The 17,693-nt window shown below is 35.0% G+C and overlaps 1 pseudogene; it reads left to right on the top strand.

The window, feature by feature from the left end:
* Nucleotides 1-210: 210 nt before the first annotated feature.
* Nucleotides 211-8,396, top strand: LOC114194978 (annotated as a pseudogene).
* Nucleotides 8,397-17,693: the final 9,297 nt, after the last annotated feature.

The raw sequence follows: 17,693 nt of genomic DNA, 5'->3' as shown, positions 1-17,693 counted from the left end.
CGATCAAGAATAAATATCCACTCCAGGATTGATGACCTACTAGACCAGCTAAGGGGAGCAAGGGTATTTTCTAAAATCGATCTACGATCCAGGTATCATCAGATCCTGGTCAAACCAGAAGATGTCCAGAAGACTGCTTTCAGATCGTGTTATGGTCACTATGAATACGTGGTGATGCCCTTTTGAGTGACCAATGCCCCGACAATATTCATGGACTACATGAATAGAATTTTTCGACCGTGGTTAGATAAGTTTGTCGTAGTATTCATTGACGACATTCTTATTTACTCCAAGAACCGGGAGGAACATGCTGAGCATCTGCGGGTGATGCTGGATGTACTTAGAGAGCACCAATTGTATGGGAAACTGTCTAAATGTGAGATTTGGCTAGAAGAAGTTCAGTTTCTTGGCCATGTGATCTCTGCGCAAGGTATTGCAGTTGACCCGACAAAGATTGAGACAGTGATGAATTGGGAGCGACCACAAACAGTATCAGAGGTGAGAAGTTTTCTAGGACTTAAAGATTTTTGGTTTGGCACGTTGAACTTAAAGATTTAAATTTTCCCACGTTTTGGGAAATCGTACAAAATAAATGAGGTTGTTTTATTGTTTTTTTTATTTGTTTTATTTTAAAAAGTAATTTTCGGCTAGGACGTTACAAAAAGCACAAGACCATCGAAGCATCTCCATCACAGTTGCACCGCACTCACTACTATAGCCTTCGTCGGAGAAGAAAACACGACTTCATCACTGCAACGTGAACAGATTCGTGCACAATCTGCACTTGCTGCAACTCAACCATGGAAGCCACGCAAACCTGAAACTATCGTGCCATCAATAGAGAACATATTAACCTTGCCGGAAAACGTCCTTGCGGCAGGAACCATGGTGGAGGAAGGAGGAAGAAACCCTAGTTTTGGAGAGAGAAAGTGCATTGCCACGTGTCATCCTGTTATTGCACAGTCAAACTGGTCAAAGTTGGTCAAATAATCAACTCTGGTCAAATATTCAAATCTGGTCAAAGATTGGTCAAACGAGAGGAATTTAACTGCAAATAATGATATTTTTGGATGTCTCTGCAAATTTAGATTATAGGATTGAAAATGGCTTATTGAGAAAATTAATGCAAATATTATTTGGTGATAATTTATCATATATTTTTAAATAATTAATTTATTTAATTATATCATAAATTATTAACCAACTATATTTGTCAAATATTTTGAAAACTGATTATCTCTCCAAATATTTTTGAATATTTATCTTTATCTTTATTTAAAAGATATTTGAGAGGTTTTAACAACCGAAAAGCTAGTCCAAATCCTATATAAAGAGACCAAGGGAGAAGCAAAAAAGAAAAAGTTCGGCACTTCAGAATTTAGGAATCCATATGGGGGCCTAATTTCTTTCTCTCTCCTTTCTTCTTCTTCTAATTTTATTTTATTTTGTGTTTCATGGAGTGCTAAACTTCTTGGGTTGATTCTATTCTAATTTCATTATGGATTCTGAGGTTAGAATGAAATAATTTCTTTGATCTTTTTATTATTGTTGAAGTTTTCATTCATCTATGTCTTTTATCTTTAAATCACGTAAAAAGTAATGATTTTAAATCTATATGCATGTTAATCATATGAGTTCAAGGATTTTTAAATTTAATTGAGACTTTACTTTGATTTTATTTAGAAACTTTCATGTGATTAAATGAGTTTTTACCAATAATTGAGACTTTACTTTGGTTAAAGGTATTTACTCTAACGAAAATTAATCGAGACTTTACTTTGATTAATTAAGACCCTCGGCAAAGAGAAAGCAAAACCAAGGTAACGATCATCATTGTAACATTTTGGTCGGATATTACTTAATAAAAGAAAAATTATAACCAAAATAGAATTCCAACATCTAATTTTATTATTATTATTCCCAAAATTCGGAAATATTTAAAACTTTAATAGCGTATAAACTAACATTACTTCCTAATTTATTTATTACAAATTCAAAATCCAAACTAGCTTAAAAGAAAATTACACAATTTTCCAAAACATAAACCCTAACTAATCTCAAGATATCCTTACAATTCTGCATCTAAGCATCGCCATCCACACTTGGAATCATATATGCTCCCGTGGGACAAGTCACACAATCATTACCAAACACAAACAAAAAAGGTAAGCTTAAAAAGGAATAAACAAGCATAAACCATAACAAAAACACCTCACCCCAATGAATTTAACATAACAGGGTTCCCATTCTTAAAGACCTTTACACCACGTAGTACATATGCACAACTCTAGTCTCATAACCTATATGAGATTAGCACATCCAATCATATCGTGCACATACTCATCCATGGCCTTAAGAGTATAATATGCTTTCATGAACCTGCCCACTCGTGGTTTAACTCTACGAACCTCCGCGCTCGTAGTCCAACCTTTACGAACCCCCCTACTCGTAGCCCAACTCTACGAACTTCCCCGCTCGTAGTCCAACACGCGTGAACACATCCTATTATGAACCTCCCTACTCATAACATCCTCAAGTGTGAGCACAAAACATACGAACCTCCCCACTCGTATCCCCACACAAGAGTACATCCAATACGAATCTCTTTGTCCATATTAATCATGCGTTTCCAACTCCATTACGAACCTCCCCACTCGTAATCCATGCAAGCATATCCCAGATCAAAGGCCATCACCACATGCACACAAAACACACCATAATGCACACTTGCATTCACTATTTCCTGGCACAACCTAAGCGCTGCCAGGCGAAGTCATAGAAGATTGCCTAACGATCCCAACACGCCGTCGGGCACCACACGCTCCAAGGACTTCTTTGGGTAACCTATCGCTTGGCAATCCATTCAGCACCGCCAAGCGCTACACCAATAGTGTGAAATCTTCTGGTTTAAGATTCCAAAACAGTGTCCAGACATCAATTAAACGATAGTCGATCCAATGTTGACTAATGCATCACATTGTTTATAAAAACTCTGACTATGACATGATCATACATTTTATAAAGATATGCAAAGCTTTGTTATGTCCTCTTCCATCAGCTGGCATTTCATCATCTGTGATGGTGAGATAATTATTAGCAGTGATATTACTAATAATACCCCTAAATTTGTCCAACATAATGTCATGTGACACATGTGCTTCATTTAAAATCTTCATCAACAACTTTTTATGGCTTTCAGAGTTCATCAATAGAGAAGGATGTTAAACCCTTGTTGGAGTATGATTCAACTGATCAATAAGCTTATACTCACTTTGCTGAATGAACTTGAGAAATTTTTAAGCTTCTTCGTTCGACACTTCTTTTGCTCTAAAAGCATGTATGAAAAAATTCTCTAAAAGCATAAAATTAACACGGAGATTGGAAAAAAAGGTATAACAATCTTATTATCATCTTTAAAAGAATGGAAAGTATGTCCTCATTAATCTAGACACGATTTATGAGATTCAAGAGAGAAATAGAACGTTAAGCAAAGGCGGTAAAAAATACTCTATTTAGATCACTTTTAGATTGATTCTTAGTTAGTCAAACTTTAGTAGTCTAGTATAGGTGTTAATCTAGTTTACTTCGCTTTCATTTCAAATTTAGTTTGTATATCGACATCAGGACTAATAACTAGAGACACTTTTACGTTCTACATTTTCAAGTTTTCTCTATAGCTCTCTTTGCTGCCATGACTATACAATGAGCTTGGCATTGAGGAACTTCAGTGATTTCACTAATACAAAAAAGGCTTTTAACATCTGATATTTTCGGTCTTTGACGTCTGCCCAAACACCGACGTCGTATTGGTTGCCGTCAAAATTGACGTCGGAAAGCAGAGCAGACGTTAATTAACGTCGGGGCCAGGAGAGTCAGACGTTAATTAAAGTCGGGGCCAAGAGAGTCAAACGTTAATTAGCGTCGGGTCCAGGAGAGTCAGACGTCAAATAACATCTGTCAAGGTTCTACCAGACGTCAAACAGTGCTGTTTTTTTTTAAGTTTTGTTGTTTTTACAACATTCTCACACTTGAAAATCAGAAAAAATCCATAATAGTTTCTAAACGCTTTTCTTAAGAGTATTAACTTCTATATTCCAGAACTACTAGTTAATCAATAACTAGAAAAAGCCATTGAATCAAATGCCTTGTAGTTTAAAAAAAATGAGTACAACAATATTGCATAGCTATGATAGTTTATACTACATAAATATGTTAGGTATTTGTTATCCTCATGCCATCACCTTAATCTTATGTCGAGAGAAGAAAATAACTCTAGCAGATTACAAGAGATGTCTCATAACAAAATCAGACCAAAGAGAAACAAAAGACATGAAAAAGAACATTACCTCAGTTACTTGCTGGTTTTGAGGTCCTTGATTTAACCTTAACTCACTCACCCCTCTTAATGGAGAATTAAAGATCAAGGAGTGACCACCTAAATATTACTCCAAGGCAACTTAGAGGTCAGTTTAAAGAAATGTAAACACTTCAACATCATTCATAAAAAAGAAAAATACTAAGAACTCTCATGTAATGAAAACATAAACTTTATAGTTCATGGAATGAGTCATCCTTCATTATTCACTCCACCCTAAATTCATTATGACTCATTTTCGTATGGAGTTCACAATATTGATCACCATATCACGCTCATTTACCCTCCAAATTAGATACACGGGTTATTAATTCAATTTCAATTTCAATTTCAAACGGCATGCATAATTAAAAGTCTAAAAATGAGGCAATCCACATGAGAGTGTTTGGTACACTTCTTATAATCATACACATATGAAAAGAATTACCTACAGTATGCATCATGCCATTGTAATCACAATTAACGCTCAATTTAGTAATAACCCTAAATTTAGAAATGGAAAACTAACCCCTTCTAGCAAATGAAAGACGAACTTGGAGAAGGTGGCTTTAAGGTCTCTGCACGCTGTTAGCCAAATGGGGATGAAGAGCAAGTGGGACGAATCTCAAAACGCTGCAAATGGGGATGAAAACGCAAAATATTCGGTTCAAAATGCCTAAAATCAATTCATAATCAAATCCCAACAAGTTTGGTGGTGAAAAACGTTCGAAACTCACTAAGATAAAGTCAAAATGGGGGTCGCCGGTGGAAAACGCTCGCAGAAACAGTGAAATAGCGTAGGGTTTCTGCGTTTCGCGTAGAGATAAGTAAAACTTAAGGTCGGTGGTGAAGGAGTCCGACATTAAGTGACGTCGGGGGAACAACAGTCTAACGTCCCTTTTTAAATGACGTTGGGGTTTTTTGGGCAGACGTTAAATTACGTCTAATCTGGAACGGACAGACGTTAAATTACGTCTGACCTGGAATAGACAGACGTTAAAAAAGTCCAATAATTTACAAAAATGTCACCGGTCATTTTTAACGTTGGACTTTTTTTGGGCAGACGTTATAGGGGTGACCTTATAACGCTTTTTTGTGTTAGTGTTTGTACGTGTAATCTACATTTCTGCAATTTACTTTCGATTGTCTCTCTTCAATTCACATTCTGCTAATGCTTTATGCAAGTTTTCATCATTCAAATGATTTCTTTCTTTCTTCTCACCTAAGTCAAATTCAGAATATTAGGTTTTGAGTAATTGAATCTTGTTCTTGTAATTTTACAATAACTTTAGTATGGAATCATGCTAAAATTATGAGAATACATATTATCACCTTATCCAAGTGACTACATAGTGAGCCCTAGACAAAAAGATCAAGAATCAAATACACCTAACTCAATTTCCGAGTTTTGATATAGCTAGTTCGTTTTCAAATTTTGTTGGTATCATTTTAAAGCTTTGAATCCTTGTTTCATCCATTACTAATTCATGATATCTGATTTTCATGTTTCACCGTTGTGTTTTACGGTATACTATAGGATTTAGATTGTATTTCTAATTGAAAAAACTCACAACTGAACTTAGGTAGTTAAGGTAGGTAAATTTGGTAATTTTGTTAGTTTAGGTGAGTTGAATTTAGGATTTAATGTTTTACTAGTTCTTCTAGTGAATTCGGCGTTTTATACTTCAAGTAGTATTGTGATGGAGTAGATTGGCAGTTCAGGTTACATTCAAATTATTATGCATTTTCACAATTTTGCGGACACACATCACACACACTTGCTATTATATACGTTTTCTGCATTAGCTTTATAAGTTCTGGTTTTTACTTTTGAATTTGAGATTTGAAAGTTATAATTTAGTTATAAAGACATATTGTGTTTGGTTTCAACATTTGAATCATGTTCGTATCATGTGCATTGCATATTTTGCATTAGCTACTTAGACAAATTTCATCAAACAAATTGCATTTTAGCATATCTACATCATTTTAGCTAGTTTTAAAGTTTAGAATATGTTTCATATCATTTGTGAATACATTCCATGAAGTCATATCTAATTTGTCTTGCATTAGCTTTGGATTAAACAACCTGATCAGAAACATACCACAAGAGGTGGGCCTTTTATCAAGCCTGACATATCTTGTGCTATATATATGGGAATTACTTGTCTGGCTCAGTTCCTTCTTCAATCTATAAAAAATCTTCCTTATACTATTTCACTTTTACTAAAAACCATCTTCATGCTGATGTTGGATTTACTCTTCCTAACATTCAAGTATTTGCTGGTGCAGTCAACAATATCACAGGTTCTGTACCTGCATCGTTGTTGAATGCATCAAATCTCACACATTCTTGACTTCTCCGTGAATGGTCTCATTGGAACACTGCCAAAGAACTTAGAGGTCTTGAACAGACTTAGCTTTGAACACAACACAACAGACTGGGAACTGGAAAAACAGATGATCTTAACTTTCTTGATTATTTGGTCAACTGCATAGATCTACAAGTTTTACATCTAGAAGTAAATAATTTTGGTGGAGTATTGCCTAAATCAATTACTAATTTCTCAAGCCAAATGCACACATTTGCCCTTAGTGCTAATGGAATACAATGAAATATAGCTGTTGGAATTGGCAATCTTGATAACCTGGCCTATAAGTTTGGAAGGAAACCATCTAACTGGTAGTCTTCCGGATGCATTGGGTAAGCTGAAAAATTTGAGAGAATTGTATCTGAATGTCAACAAATTTTCAGGTAGAAAATAAAACTCTTCCTGGAGGGAATCATCCTTTGCAGGGAACAACTAAATTTCCCTGATCATGTTTTCTTAAATTTCTCCCCGGAGTTAAAAGATCAAAAAGGGAAAACTTCTACATCAACTACTGAAAGGGGTTCAGAAATTGAAATTTCTTACTTAGAAATTAATAAGTGCACTGGTGGTGGTTCTGTATATAAAGGAACTTTCTCCGGTGATGAGTCAAGTGTTGCAGTTAAAGTATTGAGCCTTCAACAGAGAAGAGCATCTAAGAGCTTCGTTGATGAATGCCAAGTTCTGAGAAGTGTAAGGCATCGCAACCTTCTCAAGATCATAACTGCCATCTCAGGAGTTGATCATCAGGGCAATGATTTCAAAGCTCTAGTGTTTGAATACATGCCTAATGGAAGTCTAGAAGATTGGTTGTATTCTATAATCAACTTGCAATTTCAGAAAAAGACATTGACATTCACGCAAAGATTGAACATAGTTATTGATGTTGCTTGTGCACTGGAATATCTCCCCCACTTCTGTAAAACTCCAATTGTTCATTGTGACCTAAAGCCAAGCAATGTTCTTCTTGACAACGATATGGTTGCCCATGTTGGTGACTTTGGATTAGCTACATTTCCTTTTGAAGGATCAAGTGAGTTATCCACATAATGAATTATGTCAGCTAACCAAAGGGGTTCTATTGGCTACATCCCTCCAGGTGTGTTGTTCAAAATTCAAAGTGTTAAACTGTATATTATATTACCTTGATTAAAAATGAGCAACAAATAGTTGGCCTACAGAGTATGGTATGGGTGGGAAGCCTTCTACACTCGGAGATATATACATCTATGGGATACTGTTAATGGAAATTTTCACTGGAAAAAGGCCGACAGACGAAGCTTTTGAAGGTGACACGGGAATTCAGAAGTTTGTAGCAATTGCTCTACCTAACAATGTCATGGATATAGTTGATCCTTCATTAGTGTCTGAACAAGACTTTGATGGGGAAAGTGAAGAGTCTGAGTGTGAAGAGAAAAAGCTATACGGAGGAAGAATGAGATTGAAGGCACGACTAAAGGTTTGATTGAGGATTGCTTTGTGTCTCTGATGCAAATTGGAATGTCTTGCTCTGCAAATGCACCTAGTGAACGAATGTCAATCACTGTGGTCATCAACAAACTACATACTATGAATAACGTTTATACAGATAAAGTAGCATGGAAGCGAAGGAAAAAAAGATATGATAATGATATCTAAATTTGCAATATCATTTTTCCATTCCCGTAATTGATCACTTCACAGAAAAAAGTAAAAAGTGTAGGTCTAAGTAAACTAGGCTCACTGGGACATAGTGGGCAATGACTGCAGCAGCCTGTTAACCCTCCACCGTTGGGAGAGGAAGGTTTTTGCTGCTCTGTGAAACCAGCCTCACGCAGTGCCCTACACTTTAGGACTCAAGAGATCTAAGCCTTCGCTCAAATATCCCGTGAGTCAGCTCTCAACTTGGAGCGGGCAGCCCAGCATTTTGCAACCAAAGCCCAACCTAGAGAAGCCACAGAATTATCCCACCACCATAATGCCCTCACTTGAGTCACAAGCTGGCGTTACTCAACTCGGCGAGTTAACATCCTTGTCAGAACATTTATAAAGTCTTGGTTGATTTGTGTTTTGGTCAATGTGGGACTAATAAACATGATCACATAACACCTTCCGAGGTTACACGCAAAGATGTAATTGAAGTGATTGAAAGAACATGATATTAAGTTATCTGTACTTTGTGCTTACCTATAAAGTGCTTACGATGGCATAAGAATCTCACGTTGAGAACCTTTTTTCTGAAATCTTGTTGGATCTTCACAATTACTTGAACATGTTAAGCATAGAATTGTTCTGTGATTTGGCTTCTTTAACCTTTTTCTCACCTCTTTCCAAAATCATCTTCAACTCTCATTTCCCCAACTTCTCGTCATCCCGTCACCCTTTTTGCTCACATCTGTAAATAGGAGCTGCTCATCATCCCGTCACCCTTTTTGCTCACATCTGTAAATAGGAGCTGCTCATGCCAATTTACTGTCACTTTTTCTAACATCTGTGAATGGGAGCTGCTCATGCATATTTTAGTAATTAAATCCTCATAAAAATATTTAGTATTAAAAAAATATTAAATTTTGAAAAATAACAATATTTTAACTGTTTTTTATTTTACGATTCTAAGATGATTTGTAAGAAAATCACTATACAAAATAGAGATTACAAATTATTTGTCTTCCACAATCGACTATCTCTTTTCTATAACTGATTATTATTTTAATTTAATCATATATTACTATTCATATTTACGTTTTATATTATACCAAAATAAATAATGAAAATAATAAATAAATTTAATTATATTAATGCTAAATAATTATTTTTTAATATGAAATTTAAATTTAATCGATGAAATTTTTATTTTAGTATATATTTTTAAATTGAAATGTAAGATGTCATAATTAAATATTTATAAATTTATCTTATTATTATTATTATAATAAAATGAATAATTAAAATATAAATATTAACATCATAAATAAAATAAAATGTATTTGTTTGATTTTGATAATTTATTTTAATATATTTTTATCATTAAATGAGTTTTTGTTTATTAAAACTTTATGATAATTGTGTATTTTACTTAATTTTAACTTTCATTTATGTAAGACCCACTTTATTCTCTGTCCTAATTTTTAAAGGTTTACCCTAATCAGTTGGGCCTAAGACTGACCCATAGGGTGTCCAAGACCCTAAACTGCCATAACACCCTCATTTGCTGTCACTTTTCAGAAATCAGTTTTCCTCACTCTCTCTTAGAACTACATCGGTGCTCTGCTAGGGTTTGGTCTCAATCTTGGTCAAGCTAGCTTAATCATTTTTCTGCTCCACGTAAGTTGTTTTTCAACCCATGGTCTGTCTTTTCCAGTTTGAGTTTCGTGGTTCCAACTAGGGTAACCGTAGTAAGATGTCCTTCCTCTGGTGTCCCTGTTTCTAGGTCACTAAATTATCCTAGGAGCTGTGGTGCTTCTCTACTCGTACTCAAAACCCTCACAGTAGCTCTTCCAAGTAAGGGAAGCTAGGGTTTCGTATTTTAAATTTATTTTGCCTATTTTTGGTTCTATTTTGCATTTCTGGTGTTTGTGTGGTGTTCATGATGGAATGAGTATGCATTGTTTGCTGTTTTGGATGGATCTCTGGCTTTGCAGGCGTGGAACAGTGAGGGAGAACTGTTATTTTCGCCCAAGCAAACTCGTCTCGCCTAGGCGAGAGTAGTAGAAGCTCGTCCAGGGTTTTTTGCTCGAGCACTCGCTCAAGCAAAAAACTGAGTTTTGAGCGACGCACCATCTCGCTCAGGCGAGATGGCCTCGCCTAAGCGAGAGTTCGCGAACCTCCCAGGGCCTCTGTTCGTAGTCTCGCCTAAGCGAGAGTCTGCAGCATGAGCGAGAGCACTCCTCTCGCCTGAGCGAGGGCTCCTAGCTTGAGCGAGACCTTACGCAGACCGTGTTGTTTTCTCACATAATTATTGTTGGTTGTATGATTGGCTGGTTTTTCTCTATTTAAAATAGGAAGTATGTGAATATGCATGTAATATCTGATTGTATGGGCTGGAGTGGATGAGTTTGGTATGACCCTTTCATGAAACATGAATAGGATGGTTGGTTATAAATGTTGGCATGGAATTGTATGCATGATAACTTTATACTTGGTTGGTGAGACATGATTTTGGTGTGGTTTAGGACGTAATTCCATGAATCTCTAGGTGAGATCTCATGGTGGTGCCTCATTGGTCAGGACGTAATTCCATGACCCCTATTAGTGGGAGCTCATGGTGGTGCCTCATGATTAGGACGTAATTTCATGAAGGTTCGTGGTGGTGCCTCATTATATAATTTAGTAAGGATTCAAGTAAGGATTGCATCCTAACACTCTAAAGAGTCAGTTAGTCTCACGTAGAGCGTACTGACTCAAGTGGTGAGAGTAGCAAGAGACCCTAGCCTTTGGCAAGATAATGACCTTTGATGTTCCTCATCTCGACCTCCCAAGCTTATGGATATGTGGCTCTTACAGTCTTCCACATAAGTCGTTGCAACTTTTTTTTCCAAGGTATTTCTTTCAAAAGTTGGAGTATAAGTGCCTCACACAAAATCATTAATAACACTCCAGGTAAAAGCTCTTGTAGTGTAGGCAAAAGACCTTTACATGTGCAGTGAAAGCAGTGAAAGTCAGATGATGTCAAATTGAAATAAAAATGAGGTAAAGAAAATCAGAGTCACACGTAAAATTCACCTTTTGTTGGTTTGAAATAAAGGTGCATGTTGCAGCCATTGTTTCCCACCTAGGTCTTCAATGAGTAGCTCTAAGAACCATGTCTAATAGCCCTTTTTCTCAACCTCTACAACAGCATATGCTATAGGTAACATTTATTCATTCCTTTCTCTTTCCATTGTTGTTAATAACTCACGTCCATTCTACCTTTGAGAAAGCACCCATCAAACCCAATGATAGGCCTACAACTTGTGAAAGTATCCTTGCATGCCTTAAAATATGCATAGAATCTCTTGAAATGTTGAACTGAAATGATTGTAAAATGATATTTGAGTAAACTATGAATTGTATTGATCATTTTGTATGTATTTGAAAGTTGTATTTGTTAAATTGGTTTTGGGTAAAACCTCTCAAAATGGTTTTGTTGTCAATGAAACAAAAATAAAAACAAGGATTTAAACCTTATTTTCATTGTTTTTGCTCAATCGAAAATGGGACTGCTAGTCAACCTCTACATCTATCAAATTTTCACTTAAATGAAAAAAATTTCACTTAAGTAAGGCAATTATCATTCAAGTTAAAGTAAACTATTGCTTTTGAGACAACAAACAATCTTTCTATCTTCTTATCTATGGTAGATTGTATTTGAATGATTATTATAAATATAAAATAAATGTTAGATTGCGTATTTTATTTATTTGTACTTTTGTTTAAGTGAATTATATTTTATGAAAATAATTATCGAGAATAATAAGACATATATGAATTTAAGTTTAATTATCTTAAATGATTTGTATATTGAATATTCACACCTGTCTTATTTCAAAATTAATAATTTTGTTAACATTATATTAAAATTTGAAGTGATTAATAATATTTTATTTTAATTAATAATTTATTAAGAATGAATTTATTATGAAATTACGTGGACTTTTTTATTTTTAAATTTCTTATTTTAAAAGATATTTTATGACACTAATGTTGTATAGTACTTCAATATGGACAATTACCATGCATCTGTAAATAAATTATACATTATACAGTAAGTGGTTAATTTTATTTTAATTATAATATTGTATAAAATAAATAAATTAAATTCGAAGTTATACATATTTTTAGTTATTATTATAAATTAAATTATTTTAATTATTAAATAATCATTTTATATGATTAAAAATTATAACAATAAATTATTTAATATGTATATATGATGTAAATAGGATTAAGTATGTTTTTAGTTCTTGAACTTTGATCCAAAATTAGAAATTTTTCCTGTCCAAAATATCGATATATTTTGATCCCTAAACTTAAAAAATGAATGAATATAGTTTTTTTAACCAAATTACTTTAACTTTTTTGACATGTCGAATGTGTTTCATGTTAGTATTGAAGTTGTTTACATCATTTGACACATTCCCGATTCGACATCTGTTGGGAAATGTATTTGACACTTCAAAAAAAGATGACGTAATTGGGTTAAAAGGATTATATTCATTCATTTTTAAAGTTTAGGGACCATAAATTTAAAAAAAAATCAGCATAGTGTATTAGATCGGTTATTATTAGAACCGATCTAATAGGTGAGTTTCTAAAACCTACGAAACCCTTTTCTTTTCTTCCTTCTCGCGCCTCATTGTTCTATACATCACCTTCCTCTTCGTTCTCGATGTGCCATTGAGCCATTGATGAAGTTGCAGACCACCACTACACTATTCTCACCACTTGCAAACCACTGTTGTTTTGGCAACACTGTGAACCGCTGAAGTTTCTCCGCTTCCCGCCGTTCACCATCGTTCTTCTTCTTCCTCCCTCGCCTCCTCCACTCGCCTCCTCTACCATGAACCACCGTTGTAGTCGCACCAAACCTCCGCCATTCTCGCCACACTAGAAACCACTGCTTCGTGGCGCCGTTCTCGCGCGATTCTGTTCTCCTCGTGGCGCCATTGACGTTGTTGTTGTCGTCGCCGTCATTCAGTCATCCACGATCCACAATCGTCCACGGTCCATAGTCATCCACGGGTGCTCCATTTTTGAAGCCATTGTCGCTATTGTTGCTTCTATGAGCCTCCAAAGGTAGAATTTCTCCTTTGTAGTCTCTGTGAGCCTCCAAATGTCACCACCTTTGTGCTCAGAAGAAGCTTGCATCCTCTTCTTTGTAGCAATTACTCTACCGAGTTGTCTCTGTCATTGTTACATTGATTGAGGTTAGTTTGTATGCCCTTGTTGGCTTCTCTTGTTTGAATTTGAAATTGAAATTGAAATTGTTGGCTAGTTTGTTTGAAATTAAGATTGAAATTGAAATTATTGGTTGTTGTTGTTGATTGCCCTTGATCTTTTTTATCATCGTCATTGCAAACTTTATTACAATTAAAATTGTTGGCTGCCCTTGTTTGAATATCAAACTTATATATGTTTAGTGTTGTTCCTTCCTGAGGCCAATAACATGTGTCTTATATATCAAAATTGAAATTATATTTTTTAATATTCTACTATATACAATATAGTAGAGAAGGAGAATTGGAAGGTCAAACTGTTAGACAAGAATATTTGTTGTCTTGAAAGTATTAGATTACTTTCTAGAATAATACTTTTTGGAGAATGAGAATGTATTAGATTACATAAGTAAGAACCATGATTACTTCATGTAGTTTGGGTTTATGGAACATTTTTTTAAACCAAGTTCTCAAGTTCTGTAGTAATGGATCGAGGTTGGATGAATGCAATTCGAATCAGTGATGTCTATGAGAATGACATTGAAGATTTTCTACAATTTGCTCAACGACATGGGATTACCGTGAATGGAAAATATTATTGTCCCTGATTTAATTGTTTGAACGGGAGATGACAAGAACTTAACTTGATACGAGAACATCTTCAATGTGATGGTATCCTAAAGAGTTATACAACGTGGACCTAGCATAGTGAAGTTGTACACCTACCAACCGTATCTCGAAGTCAATAGTTTAATCCACATTGTGAGGATCTCATGGAAGATATGATTGAAGATATTGGACAAGAAAATTTAAAATCAGCATGCGTCTATGATTCATTGGAAGATGATTCAAAAAAGGCTTTAATTATATCCCGATTGTACGAGTTTCACTCGTTTGTCAGCGACATTAAGATTATTTAACATTAAAGCGAAAAATGGGTTGACTAATAGAAGTTTTATTGAGTTACTAGAATTGTTGCATGTAATGCTCCTAGAGGGTAATACATTGCCAACCCGTCATTATGAGGCGAAAAAGATATTATGTCCCACGGGTATGGAGTACCAAAAAATTTGTGCTTGTCCTAATGATTGTATTATTTATAGAAAAGAGTTTGAAACATTGACCAAGTGTCCAAGATGCGGAGTATCATGATACAAAGTAAAGGATGATGATGACAATGAAGATAACATGAAGAAGACTATAGCAGCTACCCATCTACAAAAGCAAGCTCTGAAGCGATTGATTAAGGCTAAGACACATGTAGACATAAACCCTTAGACAGGCAGACCTATAAGGCCAACCCATTAGAATTTTTCTAGCTATTTGGGAGTGCTAGCATGAACAAAGGTGTCCATTTTGGAACTAGATTGGGATCATGTGTCAAAAGTAGATAAAAACATGATTTGGCAGGATATTTGTGTAAGTTAACTTGTCAACTTATGAAAATTTACTACTTATTTCTATTGTCAACTTACAAATATTTACTACTTATGAATAGGAAAACTATGAATTCGACACTTCTAATTTCTTAAGGAGGAGGATAATGTCGTTAGTAGCTACAAAATGGAGAGCCTTCAAGACGATGTTGTCAAGCTTCTATGTATTTGGGAAATACAAAGAAAAGTCTCCTTGTGAGATGTATGGCATAGATGAGCAAACATGGGAAGCATTTGTTCAAAGTCGACCGGATCTCGCTTGGGAGGTATATTTCTCTATATATATATTACCGTTTAAATATTATTATATGTAATCTGATTAACCATTTATATATATTACTGTTTTAACAGGAAAAGAGAAAGAAAGCATAAGCTATACAAAGAAAAAATGAAACACCACACAAGCTTTCTCGTGGAGGGTATGATTTGCTGAAGTAGAGAATAATGTTTGCTGAAGTATAAAAACAAATGGACTCAACAGATTCAAATGAAGGACCTCTAAATCCTCCATCCCTTCCCAATCGACATGAGAAATGGAAGTTGGCTTGTATTAAACCATGAGGCAAAATGACATCTAACAAGTCACAAGTTATTGCTGAAAAAATTGTAAGTTAGTAACATATTATGCCTTAACAAGTTATTCAATTTGTTGTATGACTAACATAATTGACTTATAGAGCATAATTCAACATTATGTTAACATGATTCTCTTGTAGAGCAAAGTACACAAGGAAGTTTTGTTCCCTAGGGTCATCAAGACATATTGACCACTGCTCTAAGTACTGAAGAGCACCCTGATCGTGTACGTACTGCTAGTTATGGTGTGGGTGTGAGACAATACTTTGGATGTTATCAGAGGTAAAACACCACATAGACAGCTCCTATCACACCTGAGATTATGGAGCAATTAACTCAGATGATAAAGGCACAAGTAGCTGATGAATTAAGGCGTGAATTTGATCAACGATGGGAGTCCATGTCTCAGCAACATAATGTGGAACAAGAAGATGATGAAGAGGAGGTCACAGAGATGGAACTCTCGTACAAGTGTAGGGTGTATGTTGGAGAGGTCCCTCCTCGTTTAGTTGCCATTGGGAGATTGTATCCAAGGGGATCAACCATGCACACTGTGCAAATGTCAGATGATTTGGCTAGAGTGGTAGTTGAAGATATTAAAGATGCCACAAGTGCAATTCCAGTGCCCACAGAGGAGGTGAAACTAGTGGGAGAGGCACTAGGAACATTCATATCATGGCCTAAACAATTAGTTAAGGTTGTTACAACAAAGAAGAAGGTATATTATTTTTCTTATCAAGGAAACAATTCATAATTTAACACAAACTTTGTATTTAACTTTGCTATTATATTTTATAGGTTCATAGTGGGCAAAAGTCCCTAGTTGCATGTGCTTTTAGCCTTGAGGCCCATTCCCAGTCCAAACCTAAGCAAAATTTTAGTCCAATTCATGAATTGGCCAGGGTAGTCGGAGATCTTTTTCAATCACCACTTGCCATTCCTTGGGATAAAATAGTGTTCAGTGTTGATAATAGTGATATACCACTATATCTTCACATGAACGATGTGTATGAAATCATACAGGGGAGTCAGATGCTGAACATTGCAGTTATTCAACTATGGATTCTGTAAGTACAATTTATGTTATACTATGAATAAATGAAATCAATAATTGTCTCTAAACTTTATGGTTTGGATGCAGGTATCTAAATAAATACGTTGCCAAAAGGGGGGATGCTTATGTGTATGGTTTCTTTGAGCCTCAGCATATACAAAAGTCTGGAAATAAACATATGGAATGTCAAACATACATTCAAAACTGGATGGGGAAATCAAAGAAAAGAATATACATGGCACCTTATATTAATGCGTAAGTTCAACTTAGACACTTTAGCTATTAATTTACTAATTCAAACAAATAATTAAATTTCTTGTTTAGGTCTCATTGGCAATTGGTGATTATTTGTCCATTGGAGAATATTGTAGTTTGGTTATGCTCATTGCACAATACCATGCCCTCAGCCATGAGAAATATTCTACAGAGGTATGTGGTAGTGACTTTATAATGTGTTATTTATGTCATCAAATATGTTGTAAATGACTAGTGCCTTAACTTTGTAGTGCTCTAAATGTGTACAATATGTTGGGTGGTAAATCAACTTCATCTTCCTAAAGCTTCAAAGTGATTTCTCCTAAGGTATAATTTTCCATTGACTGTATTTTATGTTGTATGATTTGGTCATTTTTTCGTATATTAATTAATATAAATTTCATCATATATTAGTATAATAAGCAACAAGGAAGTTTTGAGTGTGGATACTATGTCATGTACTAGATGTGGACCAAAGCTCGTGTTGCTATCAAAGATTCTTGGAATGAGGTAAAAAAATAAAAAAGATTCCTCTTTGAAGCATGTTATCAAATATTTAACTAATATGCATTGAAATCTTAGAACTATAGGTTTTTGACAATGTTGAACAATTGGGATCTAAGAAGATTGATGAAGTGAGGACTGAATGGGCCAAGTACTTCTTGCAATATAAAAATTAGTTGATATGTTTCTTTTTATTTGTTGGATTAGATGTGTTTATGACTTAGGAAATATTTTGGTCAAATCCATTGTTGG

Source organism: Vigna unguiculata, chromosome 8, assembly GCF_004118075.2.
Source record: "Vigna unguiculata cultivar IT97K-499-35 chromosome 8, ASM411807v1, whole genome shotgun sequence".
Taxonomy (NCBI): domain Eukaryota; kingdom Viridiplantae; phylum Streptophyta; class Magnoliopsida; order Fabales; family Fabaceae; genus Vigna; species Vigna unguiculata.
The sequence above is the reverse complement of the archived record's forward strand: the minus strand, read 5'-3'. Positions and strand labels throughout refer to the sequence as shown.